Consider the following 22,908-nt stretch of genomic DNA (forward strand, 5'->3'; position numbering starts at 1 on the left):
GGGGAAAAAAAAAAGAAAGGAAAAAGAAGCCATTTCACAGCATGGTCCTATTGTGGCATCTGATAAAAACCACTGAGAAACTTTTATCAACAAAATTAGGAAGTAGTGAACTATAAAATTGCTAATTATTTTCTAGTAAATTTACTTTTAAATAACTTTAGACACCAATTACAGGCACCATTAAGCACCATTAACACTGGGTATATTTACCAAACAAGGATGGAATACTTATTATTCAAATCAAGAGCCTTTCTGGTGCACATTTTGCTGTTTGGAAAGCAGTCCCCTCTTACCAGATGTTTTAAAAGACGGTCAGAAGATCGGTCACACCTCAGAAGTAGTCAGAATGCTGCTATTTGAGGCGTGGCGTAAGAGAATTCTGCCCTCGACACAAAGCCCAGCGTGAGCAGGCACCGTGATCCCCAGCAGCTGCCTCGGCACGGGGGCAGGACTGATGGATCCCTCTCATGCAAGCCCCGAGGAAACAAGTCCCACGCTTAGCTGCTCCAGTTGTCCCTTGCAGGGTCTCCTTCCCCTGCTCCATGCAGGACATTATCACCCTTTGCACACCCCTTCATGCTGGATCTCCCAGCGTTGCTCTTCCTGGCTGCTGTTTTCTCTCTCCATCACTCTAGCCAGGAGCCTTTTGCCCTCTCTGGGGATCTGCTCCCCAGAAGACATGCTCGGCTCTGCAAATCAGTCACCTGCTCCCTCCACCCTGGGGACCATGTGCTATGACCTCGGTGCTGCGGGCTGCCCCGGTGCTGGCACCACAAAAGCTCCTGGAACTGGGCTGGTCCGAGGCAAGTGCCTGGTAATTGGACGTTTCCAGGTGGCTGTCAGGAAGCTGGCTGCAAAGCTGTTCCCTGCTTCCACTTTCCTGCTGTTATCTTTGACATCCTCATTATTTATTAACTGCCCTGTACCCAACAGGCTGCCACTGATGCGGAGATGCTCTGATTATGCAGGTTCGATATTCCACCTGCCTTCCAAGGTCACATCCTCCAGGATGTCTTGCAAAGCAGATTGAAGAGGTACCAGCAAAGATGCAACATGCTCTGTATGTGCCGATGCCAGGTCTCAAACAGAGCCCTTTGAATAAGGATGACATACTAGATGGTGATAGAAGACCCTGTTGCTCACTGCTTTTCCCCAGCCCCTGTGCAGCTCTGAGCTCTGCATCTGGATCAGCAGATACAGGAAAGCGGAGCGCCAGGCATCAGCTCTCGCATGCCGGAACAATGAGTCCTCCTCTGACACATGAGCCAGGAGAAGAGCAGCTTGGGGATTACTTAGCTGGTCAGGTTACAAACCCACAATGACCTGTTAGAGCTTTGTCAGCACAAAAAAAAAGAAGCCCCAAGCCTCCCTTTTCCAGGCCCCTGCCCTGTGCTGGGTTCCCGTCCCCTCTGTGTGTGTGGTGGCTTTTGTGCCTTGTGCCAACAGGCTGTTGTGTCCCAGTTGTGCCAGGCAGAAACATGAAACAAAACAATCCTCTCACCTCTCCAGCTTTCCTGATGCCTTTCACTCAGGGTTGAGGGTTTTTTTGGTGGGGGTTGGTGACCTCTGTGAGTCATTTGCTGGGGGAAAAAAACAATCAGCAAATTCTTGATGCCTTTTAAGAAGCTCTTCTGACTTCATGTACAAACCTTGAAATCAGAAGAACTGATTTGAGAGTCTCTTCTCTCTTGCTTTGTACCACCAACAGGGATATTTTGGATTTTTTTAGGCATAATGCAGTAGCCCAAAGGAGTTGAACACTTGCACATATGCACTCCATGCAGGCACAGAAGCTGCCACGTCAGAAGGATTTACCTGCAGATTAACAGGGGCGTCTGCTCTACCCTGGTGGTGCTCTGGGATGGTAGAGAAAGAAGATATTTGGGCTTTGAAGAATGCAAAGAGCTCCCCATGCCACCAATGTCCAGCCCCATGGCTGCTCCAGGACACATAGGACACACCTCATCCATGCCAGACACCCCAGAAAAGGAGCGTTGTGGACTCCAGCACTCCCAGAAGACCATGGCCAAGGCGTTGCCTCATGCCACGCTGGGAGCCCAGGCAGAGGGGCAGCAGTGGCTGTGCACAGTTGAGACCCCAAGCAGTGGGAAGGAGACATTCCTTTGCTGCTGACTCACCATGCTGCAGGACAAGCTGCATGGCCAGCGCTTAGCTCCAGTATTGGTAGGGAAAAGATACTTTTTTGGCTCATGGTCAGGGTGGGCATCACCTCAGCATGGCAGAGGAGCCCCTCAGGTGGAGACTGACATCTGTTGTACCCCAGAAGCTGTGTGGGGAAGAAAGGAAAGGGTCTGGAGCTGGATCCCCTCCGCTCTTCTCATCTTCAGAGGTGGGTCTGCTCTCCTGCAGACCCCTCCTGCACTTTGCCTCAGAGTCCAGATGCCCCAGCGCCCTGTGTGCTGCGCCTGGGCATGGAGGGACACGGACCATCTGCGGAGTCTCCGAGGAAATGGGAAGTGAGAGGAGCCAGGACTGCTTCAGCAACTCATTTGGTGACTGTAGTCATTATGTGCAGAGAGATGCACGGGTAGCTGAAGGACAGAATTAATATAGTAAGTAATCCTCTCCCTTTAGCAATATCTTTCTGCATGAAATAATGATTTAATGTCTAACTTTTTCCAGCATACACATTTCCTCATAACAAACACTTATATGATATGCAGCTATTTATGTTTCAAGGCAAAAAGCGTGGAGTGTAATGGACTCTACTCTGACTATCTGGCCATGAAGAAATTTCACTGTATCATGGGAAACGAGGGAAAACCATTTTATTTGGAGACAAATTCTTTCTGTTTAAGCTATTCTTATCTTTCTTCCTCGTTCTGTGTTGGGAGGGATATCAGCACGACTCTGAGGTGCCTCTCCTGCACACAGGATGTCTGCTTCCCAGGACCCCTGCCCAGCTGGGAGCCTCTTACCTTCCTCAGCACTTCTCACAGCTGGTGAATGGTCCCAGCTGGAGGGTCTTCTGATGCCTCCAAAGTGGCAGTGAGTGGCATGTGGCATCAGCCCCAGGAAACAGACACAGAAGTGGCTGTCTTGAAGTAGTGTGCTCATTTGGATCTCACAGCTCTGAAGAAGGGTAAATTAGTGCTGTACCCTTAGGCAGTGGTGAGCACTATAACCTGTATTTGAGCTCAGGACACAGCCCCCGGGAGGTTCCTTGCCCCTTAGATGCTGCTACTATGGCAACAGCAGATCATGGCCTTGAGAAAGGGTGGCTGTGCTCTAGCCAACTCACCCCAGCTGCACCAGCCCCGTTCCATGCTGGCCACTCCATCCATCCTCCCTGTGCCTGGCCATGTTCTCCATCCCTGGTGACCAGCCTGAGGGGCAGGGTTCTGCTCCCCAAGGCTGCAGTGCCCAGCCCAGATGGACTTGGCAGCTCTATAGCCCCAGGTAGGAGCCTCTCAGCTCTGCCACTCCCTTTTCCTTCCTCCAGACTAATATCCAGAACAGTGGAGGACTGAGACCTGTCCTGTACAGAGACTTGGCTCCAGGACGCTGCTCTCCATGCTCTCAAAGCAGGTGCCACGAACACCACGCAGAAGAAACAAACTTCTCCCTGGTGCTGACACTGCAGGAGGCACTGATCCGGCTAACATGAGAGATGTCTGTGTAATGAAGGCAGATGACACAGCTGGCAATTTTCCACCCAAATGACAGAGATAAACAGTTATAAATACACCCATTAATGCTGTAAGCATCCTTCAAAGCTTGTCTTGAGAGTCTGTGGGGCCAGTGTGCCACCAGCGGGCTGGTGCTGCCCAGGCCTCCAAAAGTGGAGGTGGAATGGAGCACAGCCATGGGTGAAGGGCAGTGGCAGAGTGAGACACTTCCCAGGGGGACACAAGGGGTGAGGAAGCCCTAATCACACCGGGCAGTTCACATCACCCTGCTGTGTGCCAGCCAAGCAGTGCTGCTGCCATGGTCACCACCAGCCCAGCCCTGTGCAGATCTGCTGGCAGTCCGATGTCCCCCTCCCCAGGGACACCACACAGCACCCAGCCTTGCTGGGCTTCAGCCCTAGTTTAACAAGGGAAAGCTAATGGATGGGTTTTGACCTACTAGAAAGACACCCACAGAGGAAGCTGCAGCTGATGAAAGGAGTGAGGAATGCACAGGTCACCGAGGGCGTCTGCTCTCCCCTCTTGAAGGATTTCATCTGAGCAGAATAAGCAGCTGAGAGCAAGTCCTCTGACAGGTTCAGCTTTTTCTCAGGGAATCTTTCCATTCAGATGACAAATCCTTGGACACTGGTCCCTCTGAGTAATATTTTAAAGGTTTGTCACCATGTCTGTGACCTGCAGCTTTTACTTGCACTGGCCAAACCCCTTTAGTGTTTCCTTTTTTATGGGACTCCTGCACATGGAAGTGATGCTGGCGGCCTGGGCACTGGGTGGGTACTCTCACCTGCTTCACTCCTGCTGTGCCCCAGCACGTGTCAGGGACACTGAGGACACCGTCACTCTGTGCTCCCTGCCTGGGCCATTCTCTGCCCCTCAGTGGGCAACAGAGGGATCTGGGAGCAGAGAAGTCTGGGGCTCTGGGCAGGGTCAGAGACACAGGTCAGGAGTAGACCCTAGGCAGACATTCCACACAGTGGTGGGAGCTTGTGCACCATGAGACAAAGCAACCATTGCCTTCTGCACCCAGGACACACTGGCATCATTTCCCTCCTCACTTGATGAAGGGAAGGGAGTGTAGTCCATGACCATGCAGCACATCCCAGTCATGCTATGGGAGATGACAGAAACATTCCCACCTGCTCCACGCTCCCACACAGGTGGGTGTCCTTCTCTTGCCACATCCTGGGCAGCAGCACCCATGTCCCCAGTGTCCCTCAGAGCCTGGCACTAGATGGCACCTTGACATGTCCTTCTCTGAGGAGGAGAAGGGCACCCGAGCAGGGGGGAAAGGAGGAGGTCAGCACCTTCCCTGTCCTCAGCCCCACAGTTAATTCCTGCTAATTTAATCTAATTTCTCAACACTGTGACCATCTGCTCCACACTGCCTCATGGCTTCAAGAGCACTTGGGCAGTGGGCACTGCTGGAGTAATGTGACTGTGAAGCCTGGCAGATGAAGCTGAGTGACTCTCAGCAGATGATCTCCTTGAAGGAGGTTGAGCAACTGACGGTTGTTTTGTCCAAGCACCAATGATTTTGGCTGCCCTTTGTGGGCTGACCTGTTTGTCTAGCAAAAGTTTACTGCCCAGCAAAGGTTTACTGCTCCAAAGTTTGCTTTGTCTTAAAAGCCAGCTGCATCTCCTGAGCCAACTGCAGCGAGTTCTTAATCCTGAGCACTGGCACCACCACAGCCTCTGCCTAGCGTGACAGCAGCCTGCAGAGGCAGTTCATTAGTGACTGTGCAAAAAGGCTCCTTACCCAGGCTGTGGTTTGGCCACTCTCCAGTTCACACAATCTGTCAGAGTTCACAGAAGAAGAGATCCTGCTGAGAGGGACTTTGCAATTTCTGGAGAGCTCCAGCTCCTGAGCTGGAGTGCACACACACCAGCAATCACTTGGCTCATCCATCTGGTTGAGAGCCATCTCTACAGGGCAAGATAGGAAAATAGTTTAAATAACATTTCCTTCCAGCAAGATTTAATAATAAAATTGTAAGTCTGGTGTTTTCCTTGCAGGTATGACAACTTGTGTGGCAAAGCAGATTTGTTAGATTTTACAATATGAGAATTGCTCTCAGAAAGGGAAAAAACCACCACCAACAACAACAAACACCAAAAGCCAAGCCCATGTTCCCAGAGACATACATTAGAAACACTCCAATGCCCTGAGAACTGTGAGCTTCATCCCCATTCTATTAGGGAAAATGTCTTTTCATGCAACTCAGAGAGGGAAAGGCATATGCCACTGGCTTGTCCATCTGTCTTGCTCTGTTTGCAGCAGCAGAGCTCTCAGACCAGAAATCAGCCCTGGGTCCTGTCAAAAGGTGCAGCATCCACTTTATTATTTCAACCACAAGACACAAGAGCTGCGAGTGGCACGAGCCGGAGTCACGACCAGCACACAGGGGTCAAGCACCCCGAGGGTACTGGGTACAAACCAGTGCTGGAGAGGAAGAAGAAGACTGGGAGCCCCCCAGTGCAGAGCCAAAAGGATGATTAAGGGAATGGAATATCTTCCATACAAGGAGAGACTGAGGGAGCTCAGGGCTCTTTAGCTTAAAGAGGAGACTGAGAGGTGACCTCATCAATGTTTATAATTATGTAAAGGGTGAGTCCCAAGAGGCTGGAGCCAGGCTCTGCTGTGTGGTACCCAATGACAGGACAAGGGGCAATGGCAGGTGCCCAATGACAGGACAAGTTGAGGCATAGGAAGTTTCAAGTAAATATGAGGAAAAAATTTTCCCTGTGAGGGTGACAGAGCACTGGAAGAGGCCGCTCAGGGAGGTTGTGGAGTCTCCCTCTCCGGAGATATTCAAAACTCACCTGGATGCATTCCTGTGTAATCTGGTGTAGGTGATCCTGCTCTGGCAGGATCTGGGTTGGACTGGATGAGCTTTTGAGGTCCTTTCCAGCCCCTGAAATTTTGTGATTCTGTGATTCAAACCCTGCAGCAGAGGAGACTCTTTCCCCCTTGTCATGGAGTGAACAAGCTGAGCTGCACCTTCTTGGAGGTGTTACCTGTAGAGAAGGAGCCTTCCCAACAAAGCCCGTGCCCTGCCAGAACCCAGGTGTGTTTAGGATGTTCCTGTGTGCCCAGGCACCTTGCAAGCTGCTCTATCACCCTCACTGCAGTCACACCATTGGCCTCAGCCAGGTGCAGTTCCCATTTTCAGGTGGAGAGGAGTTTTGCATTTTGAATGTATCAGCAAAGAGCCAGGCCGACAATACATTCCCAGTCTGTGTCCATGCTGGATGCCTGCAGGAGTGCAGGGCTTCTGGAGGTATGGATGTGTGTGCTCATGCAGAAGATCTCTTAGGAGCTGTGCTCTGCCTTCGACCAGTCCTCCTCCACCCAGCTGTGTCTTTCTTTCCTCAGCTCCTTCAGCTCCTGGCCTGATTGCAGCTGTCAAATTGCTTCTGCTAAAGCCTTTTTCTCCCTGCTTTTGAAGCTGTCTCTTCCAGCCTCTCTTCCCAGCTGTGCCCAGGTGATAGCAAATGCTCCTGCTGTGGGGCTCTGCTGCTTTGTGTCCTGGGTAGACTGGCAGCCCTGGCACTCGTTTGGCAGCACAGGTCCCTTTGGAAGCAACTTGATGCTCTGGCTCCAGCCAGGCCTGCAGCACTGGAGGTGCCAGCCCCTATCCCAGCAGAGAAGGAGCTGAACCAGCCGTGTGTCTGGAGGGCGGCAGAAGGAAGCAGTGACACAGGGTGGTGCTTGCAGGCTGCAGTGCCTGGGTCTGCTCCCGCTGTAAGGAAGCCTCACTATGTTATCTCCTCTCTCACATCGAAGGCTGCTTTATCCCCGCTGAGGCACAGAACTGCCCGAAGAGACACGTTTCAGGGCTGTGTTAATTTCTGACGGGAGTGTGCCTCACCCGGCCACATGCGCTGGGAGAAGCAGCCTGAGGATTTGCTTTTGAGGCTTCCTGCAGAAGCACAGCTCAGTCCCCACCGTGCTTGTGCTGATGACACCAGCCATGCCATCACCTGCTGCCCAGATGATCTGGAGCAGATGGAGGTGGTGCTGGCAGCCCGTGCCGCTCGGCCATGCTGGTCTCTGGGCCGCTCACACTCGGGTTTCTTGCGGGTTGCAAATAACTCACTGCTGGCACGTTTCGGCATCATCAGGCACGCAGCTGCTGCCGGAGCCTCCCCGGTGCCACCGAGGACTCCTCTCTCCATGGGCACAGCTGCTGGGGATTCGCCCACGCAGCACCTGCAGCTCCTCTCTCTTCACCTTGTCGAGTGGTTAATAACTTTGTGTAACTTCTGTCGAGCAGCCAGGTAACGTTTTGCAGGGGAGGCGGATGCCAGCACATCCTCCCTGTGTAGGTTTGATGTTAGGGAACAGCAAGTGTGTTGAATTAATTAGCATACAGCTCTCCACTTACTCAGCTAATCTGCATATTTTACTGGGGATGAGGGAATCTCCAGGTGCTGGTAGGATGCTGGCATGGTCCTGGCCTCCAGCCCTGAGGCAGGTGGGCACACTCAGGTATGGCAGAAAGCTGCTGGCTGCCCCACATCCGGGGCTTGCTAGTGGACTGGGGGTGGCTGATCCTGACCCTCTTCTCTAGCCAAATCTTGGTAAGTGGGACCTGCACAAGGCAGCACTACCTCTTGCCAGGATCTGTGTTCATTCCCTCCCCACCCATACCCCCAGCACCCTGGCCTTGCTGGGAGGGGGGAAGAGGAGGGTGAGCAAGCAGAGCTGCCCCACAGCCCCCTCCCGGGCTGTGCTCACGGACACACACAAACACTTCTGGAACCCAGGCATTTTTTCATCTTGGCACAAAATTCTTCCAGAGATGATTATTTGAAAGATGAGTCACCAAATACAATAGCAAAGACACATCCTTGACTTACTGGCAGAGAAGAGAGATGTGACCAGCATTAAGTCTCTGTGCAATGTCTCCATCACACAGTGTCTGGCGTTTATTCTAAACAGCTCTCAGTCTTGAGCAGAATTGTTTTTTCACATCAGAAATCCAGCTATTTTTTTCTGTAAGAAATGTTCCTTAATGAAAGACAGGCTGCTTGCAAGGAGGTAAAATTCCTTCCAGGGGTAGCTCTGTGCTCCATACAGCTGCTGTCTTCCAGCCTGCTTGTAGGAAGACGCATCACATAAGGAGATGCACATCAGCATCTCTGCATTCAGGTTATGCTCTGAAACCAATTCCAGCCTCCTTTGGGGAGCAGGGGGAGTTGCTTCTCGTGTTTCTTGCATTTTCTCTCATTCTGCCTGGTCCTCATACCCCTTCACAGGAGTGTTTAAACATGGCTCCTCTGCCCCCCCTGCAGGGACTGTCACCCGTGGCCATGGCTGAGCTGTCTGAAGGTCTGGAGGAGGGTTGTTGGGGCAAAAACAGCCCAAGTGGAGAGACCACCCTGTCTGTGGTGGGGTGGTGAGCAGGGCCAGCAGAGCGGAGGGGCAGAGGTCTGGGAGTGACATCTGCATACTATCCCTTCAGCAGTGGGTGCCCAACCATGTCACTCAAGTGCCCAGGAGGTTCCTGGAGAGGGGTGGCATTGCTGGGGCTTTGAGCCTTGCCCAGGAGAGAGCTAATCAGGCTGGTGTGGTCTTAAAACCCCCACATTCCCCCTACACCATGCCCAGAGCAGGGCTGAGCAAAGGGCTCTGCCCTCAGCCCTCTGAGCTGAGGGACAAACCCCTTGCTGAGCCCCTGCTTCTGCCAAGGGCTGTCTGCAAGCAGACCCTGGGGATGCAGCCTCCAAGATGCAGAGCAGAGCAGCCCCTGCCCAGTCACCTCTAGCTGCCAGGCCCCCAGTGGGCAGGATTTGGGGCAGAAGCCCTTTCCTTTTTACTGGGAGCAGGCTGGGGCAAGGACAGGCACTCCTGGGGACGGATGTCCAGATTCTGCTCTGCCCTGCACCAGGAGGAGGATGCTGTCTTGTAGCCTATTCCAATTCAACAGTGTGTTCTGACCTTGATGATGTTGGTTTAACTAGGATATGAAATGCACATATAGCCTAAGCTCAACAATTCTGGCACCCAGCAGAGAGACTGAAGGGTGGAACGCTTCCCAGAAGGGTCAGCAAGAGCAGGAAAAATTATATAGAGCAAATAAACAGAATAAAAGGCTTCTCTATTATCCTGGCACACAGGGCTGCAGCTCCAGGGGACTGCAGGAGATTGTGCTGCTCTGAGGCTTATCCTCAGGGACAAGCTGCTGATCAGGAAACAGAGAAAGGGCTAAGGGCAAGGAGACAAGTTGGTTTTAAATAACTACAAGCCAGGAGGAAGTCACCCTCATCCTGCTCCTTGGCTGATCCTGCATCATCCATCACCCCATAGCAGGGCAGTACCCCCAGAGACTTCCCTGGGGTCCTGAGGCCAGACCTTGGGAGAGGATTTGATGTGTTGTCAGGCTGGGGAAGGGGAACTGTTTCCTGACCCAGCTGAGCAGTTGCCCTGCAGGAGAGGGAAGCTTCCAGCCCACCCACCTCCCCATGCACTGGGGGAGCTGCTGTCACCAGCCATATAGGAAGCAGAATGTACACAAGCTACTTCTGCAAGCTTTGGCTGCCACAGGACACTCAAAAGCTTTGACTTTAAGAGGCGTAATTGCCTGTTTTCAAATCAAGGTGGAATTTGCACATTGTCAGTGATTTTCAGCAAACCCCTCCAGAATGCTAATCCTGGCTCTGATCTCCCAGGCAGAGCTGGACACTAGGAGGGTCAAAGCCTGGCTCGATCTGGCTCTGTGGGGACAGAGGGGCCTCGTGTTGCTGTCTCCAAGACACATCAGAGGCACCAGACCACACAAACCAGCTGTGCCCAGAAACTTGCCAAGGGTAACATTGGCCAGGGTGAGGTTGTCTCCCCGCTCCTTATGCCATGAAGGAGCTGATATCCTTGTATGCACAGGAAGCAACTTGTAGATCAGCTTCAGCTCAGACTCAGACAAGCTTCTCTTCCCACCTCAGGGGACCGCCAGGATGTCTCCAAGGGCTGCTGCGTCCAGATCGCTACAGGAGGATCTCATTTCCTGCTCTGCCATACTGCAGGCTCGTGTTTGCAGAGCTGGAAGGTGCTGCAGGAAGCTCTGCCAGCCCTTGGAGTAACCCAGAGTGTGCAGACACGATGCCAAGATGGATGCTGCACAAGGGTGACAGCAGGGATCAGCTAGGAGCAACTGGCACACTGCCTGCAGCCATGACTGGAGGTTATCACAGCCTTTGTGCCCTCAGCATCCCACCAGTGCACACCTCAGGAAGCAGCAGGTCAAGAGACACAAAGCTGCAGCACTCCCACACCCACCCAGCCCATGGCACCCAGCACTGTGACTCTGTGTAGAGGAAGCACAGGAGGAGGCAGGTTTGGATTCAGACAAGATGCAGCTGATACAAGACCCCCATGAAGGGTATGATGAGGGACATTGTGAGCAGGGAGCAAAGCTGGAGGCCCAGGACCTGTGGTCCTGGATACCATGGTGGGGGGAGCCCTGCAATGCACCAACCAAGGGGAGCCCAGCCATGGCTGGAGGTTCAAGCCAAGAGGAGCCTCCCCCCCTGCTCCTGTAGGCACCCGCAGTGCCATCATTAAAAATTTAAACCACAAATTACAGCGTTTCACCAGGAAAGAATCTCTTTCCTACCAATTACAGTTAATGGGGCAAAATTAATGTACCAATTAATATGGCTGCTTCTAAAACTCACTCTAATATGTTAAATACTGTTCCTGCCTCTGTAAACGCAGCAAAATAAAGTGATGATCAGGACGGGAGCTAATAAAGTTTTGCTTCTCCCCACTTAAAACTACTTGGCACCACTGACTTAAGGCAGGAGGGGGCGGGGGGTGGGGGGTGGGAAAAGGAGATTATTTAACATTTTAAGGTTTGTAAGGCCCATAAATCATCCCCTACATGCCATATTTGTTGAAAAGGATAGAATACATTCAATTTTACAGTATATTAAACTTCATCTAATTTGAACGTGAGAACAGACCAGCAAAATAAATGACCAATTTCTGAAGCAGAAATTACCATTTGGCTGCTGCCATTATGAAGCTGCTGGTATTTTATCATGTTCTTAACATAATATTGCTTGTCTATTGATGCATAGTTATAGTGCAGGACCAAATTGGAAGGCGGTGAAAGAGGACAGTGCAGAGGGTGGGTTTTTTTTAATAGGCATCATTTGTCAGATGTTATTTCAGAGGTCTTTGCACTGATGATAATATGCAGATTAAAGCAGAAGTAAATAGGGGAAGGGAGAGGAAAAAAAAAAGGGGGGGGGGGGGCGGGGAAAGAGAGAGAGAAAGGCAGGCAAGAGAATGAGAATTTCTGGCTGCATCAGGCAGGCAGGTGGACCCAGCCCCAGTGGGTACAGATAACAGTAATTAATCTGGGTTGAAGGGTTTCTTCTGAAACCCCACAGTGTCTGACAAAAGGAGGCATCCTCCCCTGAATCTCAATGCATGCTGGGGATGGCAGGCATGAAGAGCAGGGATGCTGGGTCCTGGGGCAAGAGGCAGGCACAGAGCACAGCTCCTATCCAGCGCTGTCCCTCCCCCCTGCCCCATGCTCCCTGCTGCAGCAGCCACAAATCTGAGTGAAAATAAAAATTATGTTTAGTTTGCAAAACAGAAGGAAGGTATCTCCATCCTCCAGAGTTCATTGTTCTGCTAGACTTGGTATTATAGTGGCAATATATTACAGAGAAGAGAAATCAGCTGGCTGCCTTGCCTCCAGAATGACAATGGAGAGCCACAAAATACGATGGAGGTGCAGCTGGCCAAGGAGAGCTCAGGTTCTTCAGGCAGCAGCTCCTTTGCCCCAGCAGGGCATTCCACCTCCTCAGGGCTAGGCATTATCCCCAGGAGATGGCACTGCCCCAGAGCAGGGCAGTTCTGTTGGCACAGGGACTAGCTGTGCCTGCACACCACGGAGGCAGCTGGCACAGCTCTGAGCCCGGCAGCTTCCCACCGACACCCCATGGGCGTAGCTCCAGAGCTGGCAATACCTTCTTACCAAAAATAGAGCCCCAAACAACAAACCAAAACCAGCAAGGTGCTTCATTAGGGGTAATCCTCCCGACCACGACCCACTGAGTTCCCTCCAGGGAAGCATTTCTGCCCCTGGAAGGGTGCCAGGAGCAAGCTGGGACATGCGCAGCAGCAGCTCCACAGCCAGCGTGCAGCCCGCGCGGGTGCTCCGCAGCCATGCTAAGGGGGAACAGCTCAGAGCCTGGGTCTGCTTAAAGCAAATGAATTGCTCAGGTATTAGAGCTGAAATTGTGCTCCATGGCTGCAAATCTGCACAGGAATATATTGTGCTATAACATAGATTTCAATTACTTGCCAACCTCCAGCACGCTCCTGCACCATTACGCTCCTCTGCCAGAGTTTGCCAGCACGCTTTTTTCTTTTATTTCTCCTGTTAAATGTGGTCTTTGTTGTGCTTCATTGATCTCTGAGCATATTCTGCTGTTTACAACTTTGATAATCTTTGTGTAATCTTCAGGGGTAATTGAATTCCGACAAACATCGCTGAATTTTAAACACCACGCAGACTGAAGTACATTGAGAAGCTATGATATGAAAGTCAAACCTGGGGGCAGGGAGAAGCACTTGCTCTGGGCTCCTCTGCTGAAAATTTTGAGCTGAGAGGCCCAGGGATGTCATCAACAGGTGCAGAGACAGGGCTGGGGGTGGGCCAGACCTATAGAATCATAGAATTGTTAGGGTTGCAAGGGACCTCAAGGATTGTCTAGTTCCAACTCTCCTGCCATGGGCAGGGACACCTCACACTAGAGCAGGCTGCTCAAAGCCACATCCAGCCTGGCCTTAAACACCTCCAGGGATGAAGCTCCTGCCACCTCCCTGGGCAACCTGTTCCAGCACCTATCCCAGAGTTTTTCTTCCCAAGCAGTACACATCATGTAGCTATGTGTGCCAAGAAAGCTTGGATGAACGTGGGGCTCTCTGCTGCTGTGCAGAAGGGCAAGGCGCCCTCTCTGCTGGCTGCTGAGACAAGAAGTAGCTATTTCATAAGAAGGACACAGAGCTGTTGGAACAAGTCCAGAGGAGGACTACAAAGATGATCCAAGGGCTAGAACACCTCTGTTGTGAGGACAGGCTGATGGAGCTGGGGTTGTTCAGCCTAAAGAGAAGGCTCCAGGGAGACCTTGGAGCTGCTTTCCAGTATCTGGAGGGTTCCTACAGGAAGGCTGGAGAGGGACTTTTCATAAGGGTGTTTAGCAATAGGAGAAGGGGGAATGGTTTCAAGCTGAGTTTAGACTGGATCTTGGGAAGAAGTACAGTACAAGTACAAAGGTGCTGAGACTCTGAAATAGGCTGCCCAGGGAGGTTGTGGATGCCTCCTCCTTGGGTGTGTTAAAGGCCAGGTTGGATGAGGCCTTGGGCAGCCAAGTCTAGTTGAGAGGTGACCCTTGGAGTAGATTATCTCTAAAGCCCTTTCCAACCTGAGTCCTTCTATGATACTATGTCATTTAATGATTTTTGACTAGGCAAACCCAAACCACTTCTGCCTCTGTGCAAAGTCCCAGGGGATCCCACTGGGGCCTCCCTCTCTGCTAGGACAGGATCAATTCAGCAGCCTTCAGTCATTGTTTAAATGCCTAGGGGATTGCCCCTCTCTAGGTAAATTCTTGGGTTTTTTTGTGGGCATGTTCTGCAAACTAGACAAAGGGGGAAATGTTCTGGCTGGATTTCAATGTTGAAGGTTTTTTTGCAGAGCCTGAGGGGCACATGCATGGTGCTTCCATAGTCATTATTGTTATTTATTACTTGCCAGCATCAGGAACTTGCCCAGCACAGTGCAGGCATCATATAACATGGCTCCTGGGCAGGCACCAAGCTCCCAGTGCCCACAGCCCATGGACATCAACCAAACCTCCCCTTGCCAAGCTGCAGGAGCCACATGCCCCTCAACCTTTGCCCAGGCAGAGCTTCTCCCTCCCTCCTCTCTGCTGACCCCCAAATCACCACAGTTTGGTTTAGCTCTCACTTTGTGGCTGGTAAAAACCCCCAGATGTCTTGCTGGAGGACATCAGAGTTCTGCTGCATTTCCTACAAGCTTTCATTTCCCACACCATCCATGCACAGGACACAGGGGGACTGCTCAAGTATGCTCCAAATCAGTATGCAAGCAGAGCTGCTCCTGGAAGGGGCACAAGCTCAGGCAGACAAGAAGGAGCCTGCAGAACTCTCAGTGCTGGAAGGGAAAACTTGCCAGGCTGCCACTGTTTGTGCTGGAGCTCCGTGGCTCCAGTTTATTGCAGCAGCAGCAGCAGCGCTCGGCAGCCCCCGCACAGCAAAGATTTCCTGCCGAAGGGTCTGAAATGCACAAAAGGGTCCCCACACAATCAAGAGGAAAGGAATTAAAGGGTTGTCTGGCTGGAGAAAAGGGATATTGGATCTAATCCCAGCTGCTGTAATTTGGAAATCCAATTGCGCTTGTCCGTCAGCAAAAGCAGCAGCTGATGAGAGGAGTCAGGAGGCTGCAGGTGATCCGAGCCTACAGCACCAAAGTAGGGGCACAGAGGACTCAGTACCATGGGATCCCAGTCTGCACAGGGCAGGAAGAGCCCCAGGATGGTATAAGGCCTCTTTGCCCTGCTCCAGTCCGCAGCCCTCTTCCCAGAAGGGGCACAGGAACCATGTGCAGGACAAGCGCTGCCATGAGAAGGAGAGGAAAAGCAGGAGCAGAAGGGAAGAAAGCATCTTGGCATAAGCCCTCCCCACCCTAGCTGGCAGTACTGGGAGGTGCAGGGAGGGAAGTGAAGGCTGATTCCAGTCCCATCAGATCTGGGTGGTGCTGCACTGACACCCCCCCTCCTCCCAGGAAAGCACAGCTTGCTTTCCATGCACCTCCCTTGATGGCTTTCCAGGGCAAACCAGACACTAATTACATTGATTTCAATGCTCCTGCCAGGGTTTGTAACCCAAGCTCAGATCCCTCCTCAATATTTCTCTTGCCCTGAGTCATTGCATTGATATTTTACCAGAAGCCAGACAGAGTTTTTCAAGGTCCTGGATGGACTCCAGTCATCTGACCAAGGCTTGAGTCTTCTGCCATGTGGCTCCAGCTCAGCCCTTTGCTGAAAGGCTCCTTCAAACCCCCTGCAGCCATTTCCTACCCTACTTCCCCCAAGGCAGAAGGCTTAGAAGGTTCATCAGTATTTCAGAAGCCAAGTGTAAGTGATTTTGCACCCAGGCTTCAGAAGTAATGAAATAAAGTCAGATTGCAAAGCCCACAATATGGGCAGTTGCCTGCTTTGCAAGATGGGATGCTAAACCATGCTTGGGCACCAAGGAGGTGCCAGGTCAGCAGCTCTGCCTCTCACCAGGCTGCAGGTAAAGTTGCATTGATCTAACAGAGCAGTCCCTGGACTTACCACAGGAATGAGGGCAGAGAAACAGAGAGCCAGACTGTGAGGCTCAGCCACATTTCCTGCAGGACTTGGGGACCCCAAAAGAGCCCCAGGGCTGTTCTGGTGGGGAGGTGGGGACGAGGCTCCAAAAGCTGCACAGTTTGGATGTCAGCAGGTCCTCCTGGCAGCATGGTGCTGAGCATCCCACCAGCAGGAAAGCTGGAGCAGAGCCACCCACAGCCATTATCCCCCCACATGTGCTTGATTTGCTGAATTAAAGAGTGGAATCATAATGAGACTTGACGTTAAATTCCATAAAAAGTCAAGCTAATCAGTGACCAAACCTGTAATTGATTCTTTTGCTAGTTCAATACTTAATGCTACATGTTAAGCAATAGGGTTTTACAATTTGCTAGCACTTCACTTACAGGGAATTAAGCAATAAAAATCCATTCTGAGCACAAACAGCAGGAAGGGGCCACGGCTGCTAATAAGTGAAGGAGCCAATGAAGAGGCTCAGCAGCAGCATCGATGTCTTGTTGGTCCAGAGCACCTGTCCCTGGGCAATACAGGAGAACTCCTACACCTGCAGGCATGGCTTGAAACCCCCCCCAGGAGGTCATACTGAGGCAGGGAATGCCATGGATGAGGTCCAGAGGGGCTGGAAAAGCTGCAGTGCTCATCTGCAGCCCTTCCTCCTCCCCCCACAGCTGCAGGGAAAATCCCCCTGGATGCTCAGCGCTGGGGTGAAACCAGTCCCACAGAGCTCAGTTGGATGCAGGATGAGACTCAGCCCTTCCCTTGGAAGCAGGACTCACACCCAGGCTGCCTGCTCAGGGAACAAAGCTCTCACCAGCCACAGATTCCCAGCCAGCCTGACACAGGAGGGGACATGGGGGTTTAAAACCCTCTACTTTTTAGCTTTGAAACCTTCCTGCAGTATTTGCGTGATTTTATTCAAGGCCAAACTCAGCACGAGGACAGCCAGCTTCCACAGCCAGCTCTCAGACCTCAGTTAAAGCACCTTGGTTTTCAGAGCAGCACAGAAGTGGCAGCATTTTTCTTCACCCACTGCTCTCAAAGGTGCTTTCCTCCTCCGCTGCTCTTCCACTGTTTTTCAGCACAAGTCCAATCTTTGTCTCAAGCAGCAAGGTGCTGCTGCTACTGCTGAATGATTAACCCTCAACAGTGACAGCACAGCCACCAGCAGCAGATCTCCCACATCCCCAGGAAAGGAACACTGTCTACTCATTCTCCAGGCTGTGCTGACCCCCAGCAAAAATGAAACCCCTTTTTATGCCACAACTTGCTGCTTCCAGGGCATCAGTGCCAGCACAGGGAGAGCCAGCAGCTCCACCAGCACTCTCTGCAAAATGACAGAGGTTTATGGAGCTCTAAAAAGGCTGATTTCTCCTGCAGGAGGGTAACAGCTTTGCTCTGCTTAACAGGACACAGCAGCCAGCACAGGAGAGCCTGCAGCAGAGGTGCTTTCCTCAGCCATGGCTTCAGTTTGCTCCCTGGGGGCAGTGACATCTTCAGCTCTGGCAGGCAGTCAGGGGAGGGACTGCTGGGCAGGGAACTTCATCAAGGGCTGTCCATTCCTGGGCTCCTGTCACTGCACATAGTCCTGCTCAGGTAACTGGGGAGCTGCCACAGGCAAGGTGTCCTCATGCAGCTCCTGCAGCAGTTGAGGCCACCTCGATATCCTGCTCCCCTGTATTTCAGAGGGCACTGGGCATGGCACTGTGTGCCATGGGTGCAACACACTCCTCAAGAGGTTTTACTTCCAAAATGTCCCCGCTGTGCCCTGTGCAATGTGGCAGGAGAGGAAGGCTTCAGAGACACAATGATTGTGGTGAGGGGAAGGCTCCAGCGCTGCTCTCCACAGGGCTCAGGCACCTGCCATGGCGAGTCAGGGGATCTGTTGAGGCTGTGGAACTGCTGCTTTAGGTGAACACCTCAATGGTTGTCAAGTCAGCCATGTGTGGTCTGAGCTGCTCTGCGCTGCCCAGACCAGAGCCAGGAGAGGGTCACAAGCAGTCAGGAGATGGTCACATTTCCTCCCTTGATCTCAGCACCAACCAATCACAGACTTTGTCCTCACCCCAGGCCCACAGCAGCACACCCTGCAGATCCAAATCCATTCCTGGGCACCTGGGGGGCACCTGTCAAAGGCTGCAGAGATGCTACAGGGGCTTCTCCATCCACATCAGAAACACCCAGCGGTGCCTACACCCTTCCCGACAGAGCCAAGCCAGCCTGCACATGACACAGAGTTGCTCTTTGAGGGACAAAACACCAAGTGTGGAGAGTCTGATCAGGACCAAATCTGGGACAGATGCACAGCCCTGCAAAGCCTTCCCACAGCAGCATCAAGTCAGGCAGGCTGTGCTGTAGGTTTGAAGTGCTAAACCATGGCAAGGAAACGGATCTACATCCCTGAAAAAAGCTTCCAGATTGGAACTTTAAGTAGTAGTAAACCTCAGTTTTAATAATGCAGATCATCACTGCTGAGAGATGTGGCAGAGCAAATAAAATTTCCCTGAGCCAGAAGAGAAAGCAGAGAAATAAAACCCGATTATGGGGCAACAGGGGCAGGCTGGAGGGGTGGAGAGGAGCTGTGGCTGTGCAGGAGCCCAGGGCAAGTGAGCAGGGTCCAGGGCTGGGGCACAGCATTGCTAAGGGAGCTGGGTCATTGCTGGCAGACACTTCAGGCAGCAGTGCTGTATCTTGCAGATTACATCCTCAAAATCCACCTGGCTAATGAATTTGTGTCTGACAGCTTCAAGCATCAGACAATTTGTACAGTACCAGGATGTCTGCACACTTGTCACCAAAGGCTTGTAAAGGAGTGTGGTGACCACGCACCAGCCATGCCCCACATCCATCACCGCCACATCCATCACCTCCTGCAGGCATCTTAGGTCAATAGCTGATATTTGCCAGTGATGTGCTGCTGCCAACGCAGCGAGGATGCCTGAGCCCAGCTCCCCACACACATTCCTTCACCCTCCACAGCCTGCTCCAGCTGGAGAGGCAGAAAACAGCAACTTCAGTGAAAGGCTTCCTGCTGTCCCCTGAGGAAGCAGAGAAAGCCACTGGAAATGCAGATGCCCACACAGATAGGAGGAGGCAGCAGATGGCTGGGCAAAGCCAGAAGCTTTTTGAAGCAAAGGTTACAGGACAGCAGAAGGTACTGACAGGGGTAAGGAAAAAGTAGTTACAGATTCCTGGCACCACCAGCACTTCCAGCAACAACAGAGGCTGTTTCTAGGGGAATAGCAAAGATACCAATTTGAATGTGCCCTTTCCACAGGCATTCAGCAGGCAATTTTGTTCTGCACTCAACCTCATGCCCATTGGTCACACACAGGTAAATGCTTGCAGTCAGCAGCGAGCTGAGGATGTGACAATGACAGCAACTGCAATCATTCTCAGTGTTCTATGCCTGAAAAATTCCTGTCCATGCAACCTGAGAAGCTGCAGAAGAAAAGTGTCCAACCTATTGCTCCTTTCTGTTCAAGGCTGGGAGGAATTGAAGTGCTTTGGAAGACTCTAAGGGGGCAAATGTGGAATAAATGTTATAGGGGGGCTGGAACTAGACAATCTGCATCACAAGCAGCATGGCCAGCAGATGGAGAGAGGTGAGTCTGTCACTTTGCTCTGCTCTGGTGAGACCTCACCTGGAATACTGCATCCACCTCTGGAGCCCTCAACACAGGAAGGGCATGGACCTGAGGTCACAAAAATGATCAGAGGGCTGGAGCACCTCTGCTATGAGGACAGGCTGAGGGAGCTGGGGTTGTTCAGCCTGGAAAAGAGAAGGCTCCAGGGAGACCTAATAACAGCCTGAAGTAAGCTACAAGAAGGTTCCCTACAAAGGCCCGCAGGGACAGGACAAGGGACAATGGTTTGAAATGAGAGAAGAGCAGATTTAAATGGGATGTTTGGAACAAGTTCTGCCCCATGAGGCTGCTAGAACACTGCAACAGGTTGCCCAGGGAGGTAGTTGAGGCCCCAGCCATGGAGATATTCAAGGTGAGGCTGGACAAGGCTCTGAGCAACCTGATCTAGTGGAGGATGTCCCTACTGACTGCAGGGGGGTTGGACTAGATGACATTTGGAGGTCAATTCCTTCCAATCCAAACCATCCTATGATTCCATGATATTTAAGGTCCCTTCCAACCCAACCCATTCTATGATTTAGAAAGGCTGAAGAGAAAAGATGCCCATAAGAGGTTTGAGGCTCTACTGGGGAGGGGCTGGCTGCAGCCTGAAGGAAAACAGGACAGCTTGCAAGGGGACCCATGAAGATTTAACAGGAAGGGATAAGTCCAGCTGGCATGGAGCAACAGAAAATTTGCCCTGTCAAACAATCCCCACCTCCTCCTTCAATGAGATGACAAGTTGGGCTGATTAAAGCAATTACACTGATGTAATGAGCTTCTGTGAGGTGTTTGGCACCATGTCACACGGTGTTCCCAGGGAAGCATCATGCTCCACACCATGGTCCATGCTAAATGGATTAGGCAGCAGCTGAAGTGCCTGTCAATGAGGAAACCCCATCAAGGAGCTGCATCTTGGGGACAAGCACAGTTTAGAACCCACTCAGCCTTGTTATGAGCAGGGACACACCAGGCAGACATGCCACAGAGGACCTGGGTACCAAGAGCCAGACATGGGGCCAGCTGCTTCATGAGCTGCCTCCTCAACACTACTGACCTTGCAAAGCACTCGAGATGTGCTGACAAGCAACACGGCAGAAGGTCCCAGCATGAGGTGGTGACACAGTTAGGAGCCAGGAGAACTTCACACAGCAGTGGGGACACACAGCACACAGCAGAAATATCACATCTGCTCCCCTCCCATGCCATGATGGGGTGCAGAAGTTGTACAGAGGGAACAAGAGTCTCGAAACACAGGCTCAAGAAGATGCCTGCAATTGAACAGCAAAACCTGGACCAGAGTAGCAGAGAGCAGCAAATAGCAGCAGCCCTGGAAGCCAGCTCATGATCTCAGGTCCACTCTGGTGGAAGTCTGGAGGTTCTGTACTGCTTCAGCACCATCCTTTCCTGCCCAGACTGGGGGCAAGATCAGCACTGCCCAGGAGCTGGCACCAAGAGAGGCAGGTACCCCACAGGGTCCAGCCAAGACACATAGCCATGAGTCCCCCTTCAAGCATTTCCTCAGCTGAGATCTTTGGAGCAGGAATAACACCAAGCACCTTATCAGTAAGGTGTCTGCTGCAGCCCAGAGTCTTCAAGCATGAAATTATATGACTCTACCTTGACCTCAGATTTTCTCCAGTTAATATCTCCTACAGAATACACACCACAGCTCAGGGGCAGTTCTGACTCAGCCAGCAAGAAATGCAGCCTCAAAATGCAGATCTGCAGTCCACCAGGACACCTTCCTCTGCTGCTTGCTACAGCTATGGCTCCAGCAAGGGTCCTCTCTTGCACCTGCCTGTGTGCATGCCTTTGTCTGAGGAACACCACAGAGCTGGCACCTCCCTACAGGCACCCAGTTCCCCTTGCTCCCTTTCACCTGCTGGGATTGTCCCCAGCAGCCCATCCAGGTGGTGGTGGCCATCAGAGTCTATTCCTGCCACCAAGGAACAGGACAGGACCTGCAGATAGAGGACAGGAAGCTCCACTTTACCTGAGTCTGCCTGGTGGAGTCTTGTTCCCTGTAGAGATCCCCTGGGACTTGTACCACAAGCCACAGCTGATGCTGCACACCTAGCACTCACCACTCAGTCCCAGACAGCCCCAGTAAAAGCAGATCCCACAGTTCAGCTGCTCTCACTCCCAGTTCACATCTCACTGGTTCCCTGTGTTGCACCTGCAGAAACCAGCACTACAGGCACCCACCCAAACACAGGCTGAGCATCTGCCAGGGGCTCAAGCCCTCATTTGCTCACCTTCTTCCAGAGGGTTTTAAAGAGCCTTGTGTCTTTGAAAACAAACAAGAATCTGGGTGTGCTGCAGAGCAGGAGGTGAGGAGCTGGAGCCCGCACAGTAACTGGACTCAGGAGGACTGGGAGAATGTTCAGAGGGCAAGAAGCTGCTTCACACCAGGATGCTCCTCACTGGCACCTCTGTGACAAAAAACCTGACACCCCTCTCACCACCCAGGGGGAGAGAAAGGAGCTGAGAGAGCTCCCCAAGTGCCCCCTGCCCAGGTGAGTGAGCGCAGGGCCCCAGTGGGCACATCCATGCACAAGGTGGGGGTGGTCACACCTGGCACAGCACAGCCTCGCAGGGAGCTGGGAAGCAGCACTGGGAGCTGCTGGCACCAGCCCAAAGCTCCTGAGAAGCAGCAACCTTTGTCCATTGCCTTTCTCTTGCTGCCAACAGAAAGACCCCACTGCCCAGCGTGCCCCAGGTGGGCACAGGCCAGGCAGGGTGGGCACTTGTGGCCAGATCCTCTCTGGAGGCCACATTCCCACCCTGACCCAAAGCCAAGCCCCAGAGCCACAGCAAAGGAAGGGGGGGGGGGGGGGGGGGGGGGAACCCCAACCCTGTGGCTTTTCCTGCCCCTCTCAGGAGCGCTCCACCAATGGAGATGCATCCAATCTTCCAGGAGACCGATAGTGAGAGGATGCTGGTGTCATTATCAAGTTAATTAGAAAAACTCAAATGGAGCTTTAAACATTTTTATAATACATTTGGGCCCTTTTTGGCAGGATTATGGCATCTTTTGGGTTTCCATTTCCCATTAAAGCATTCTCAGCAGCGCCTCTATAAAAGCCATGTGATCTTGGCTCCTTGCTGCTTTCCTCTCCCCACCCCCACCCCCCAATCCCTTTTTAAAAGACATCTCTTTCTTTTTTTTTTTTTCTTTTTTTCTTTTTTTTTTGGCTAAGATTTATTAAATATTGTAATCAGTTAAATTCTGGCAGCTT

Source organism: Dryobates pubescens, chromosome 4 (assembly GCF_014839835.1).
Source record: "Dryobates pubescens isolate bDryPub1 chromosome 4, bDryPub1.pri, whole genome shotgun sequence".
In the NCBI taxonomy this organism is placed as follows: Eukaryota; Metazoa; Chordata; class Aves; order Piciformes; family Picidae; genus Dryobates; species Dryobates pubescens.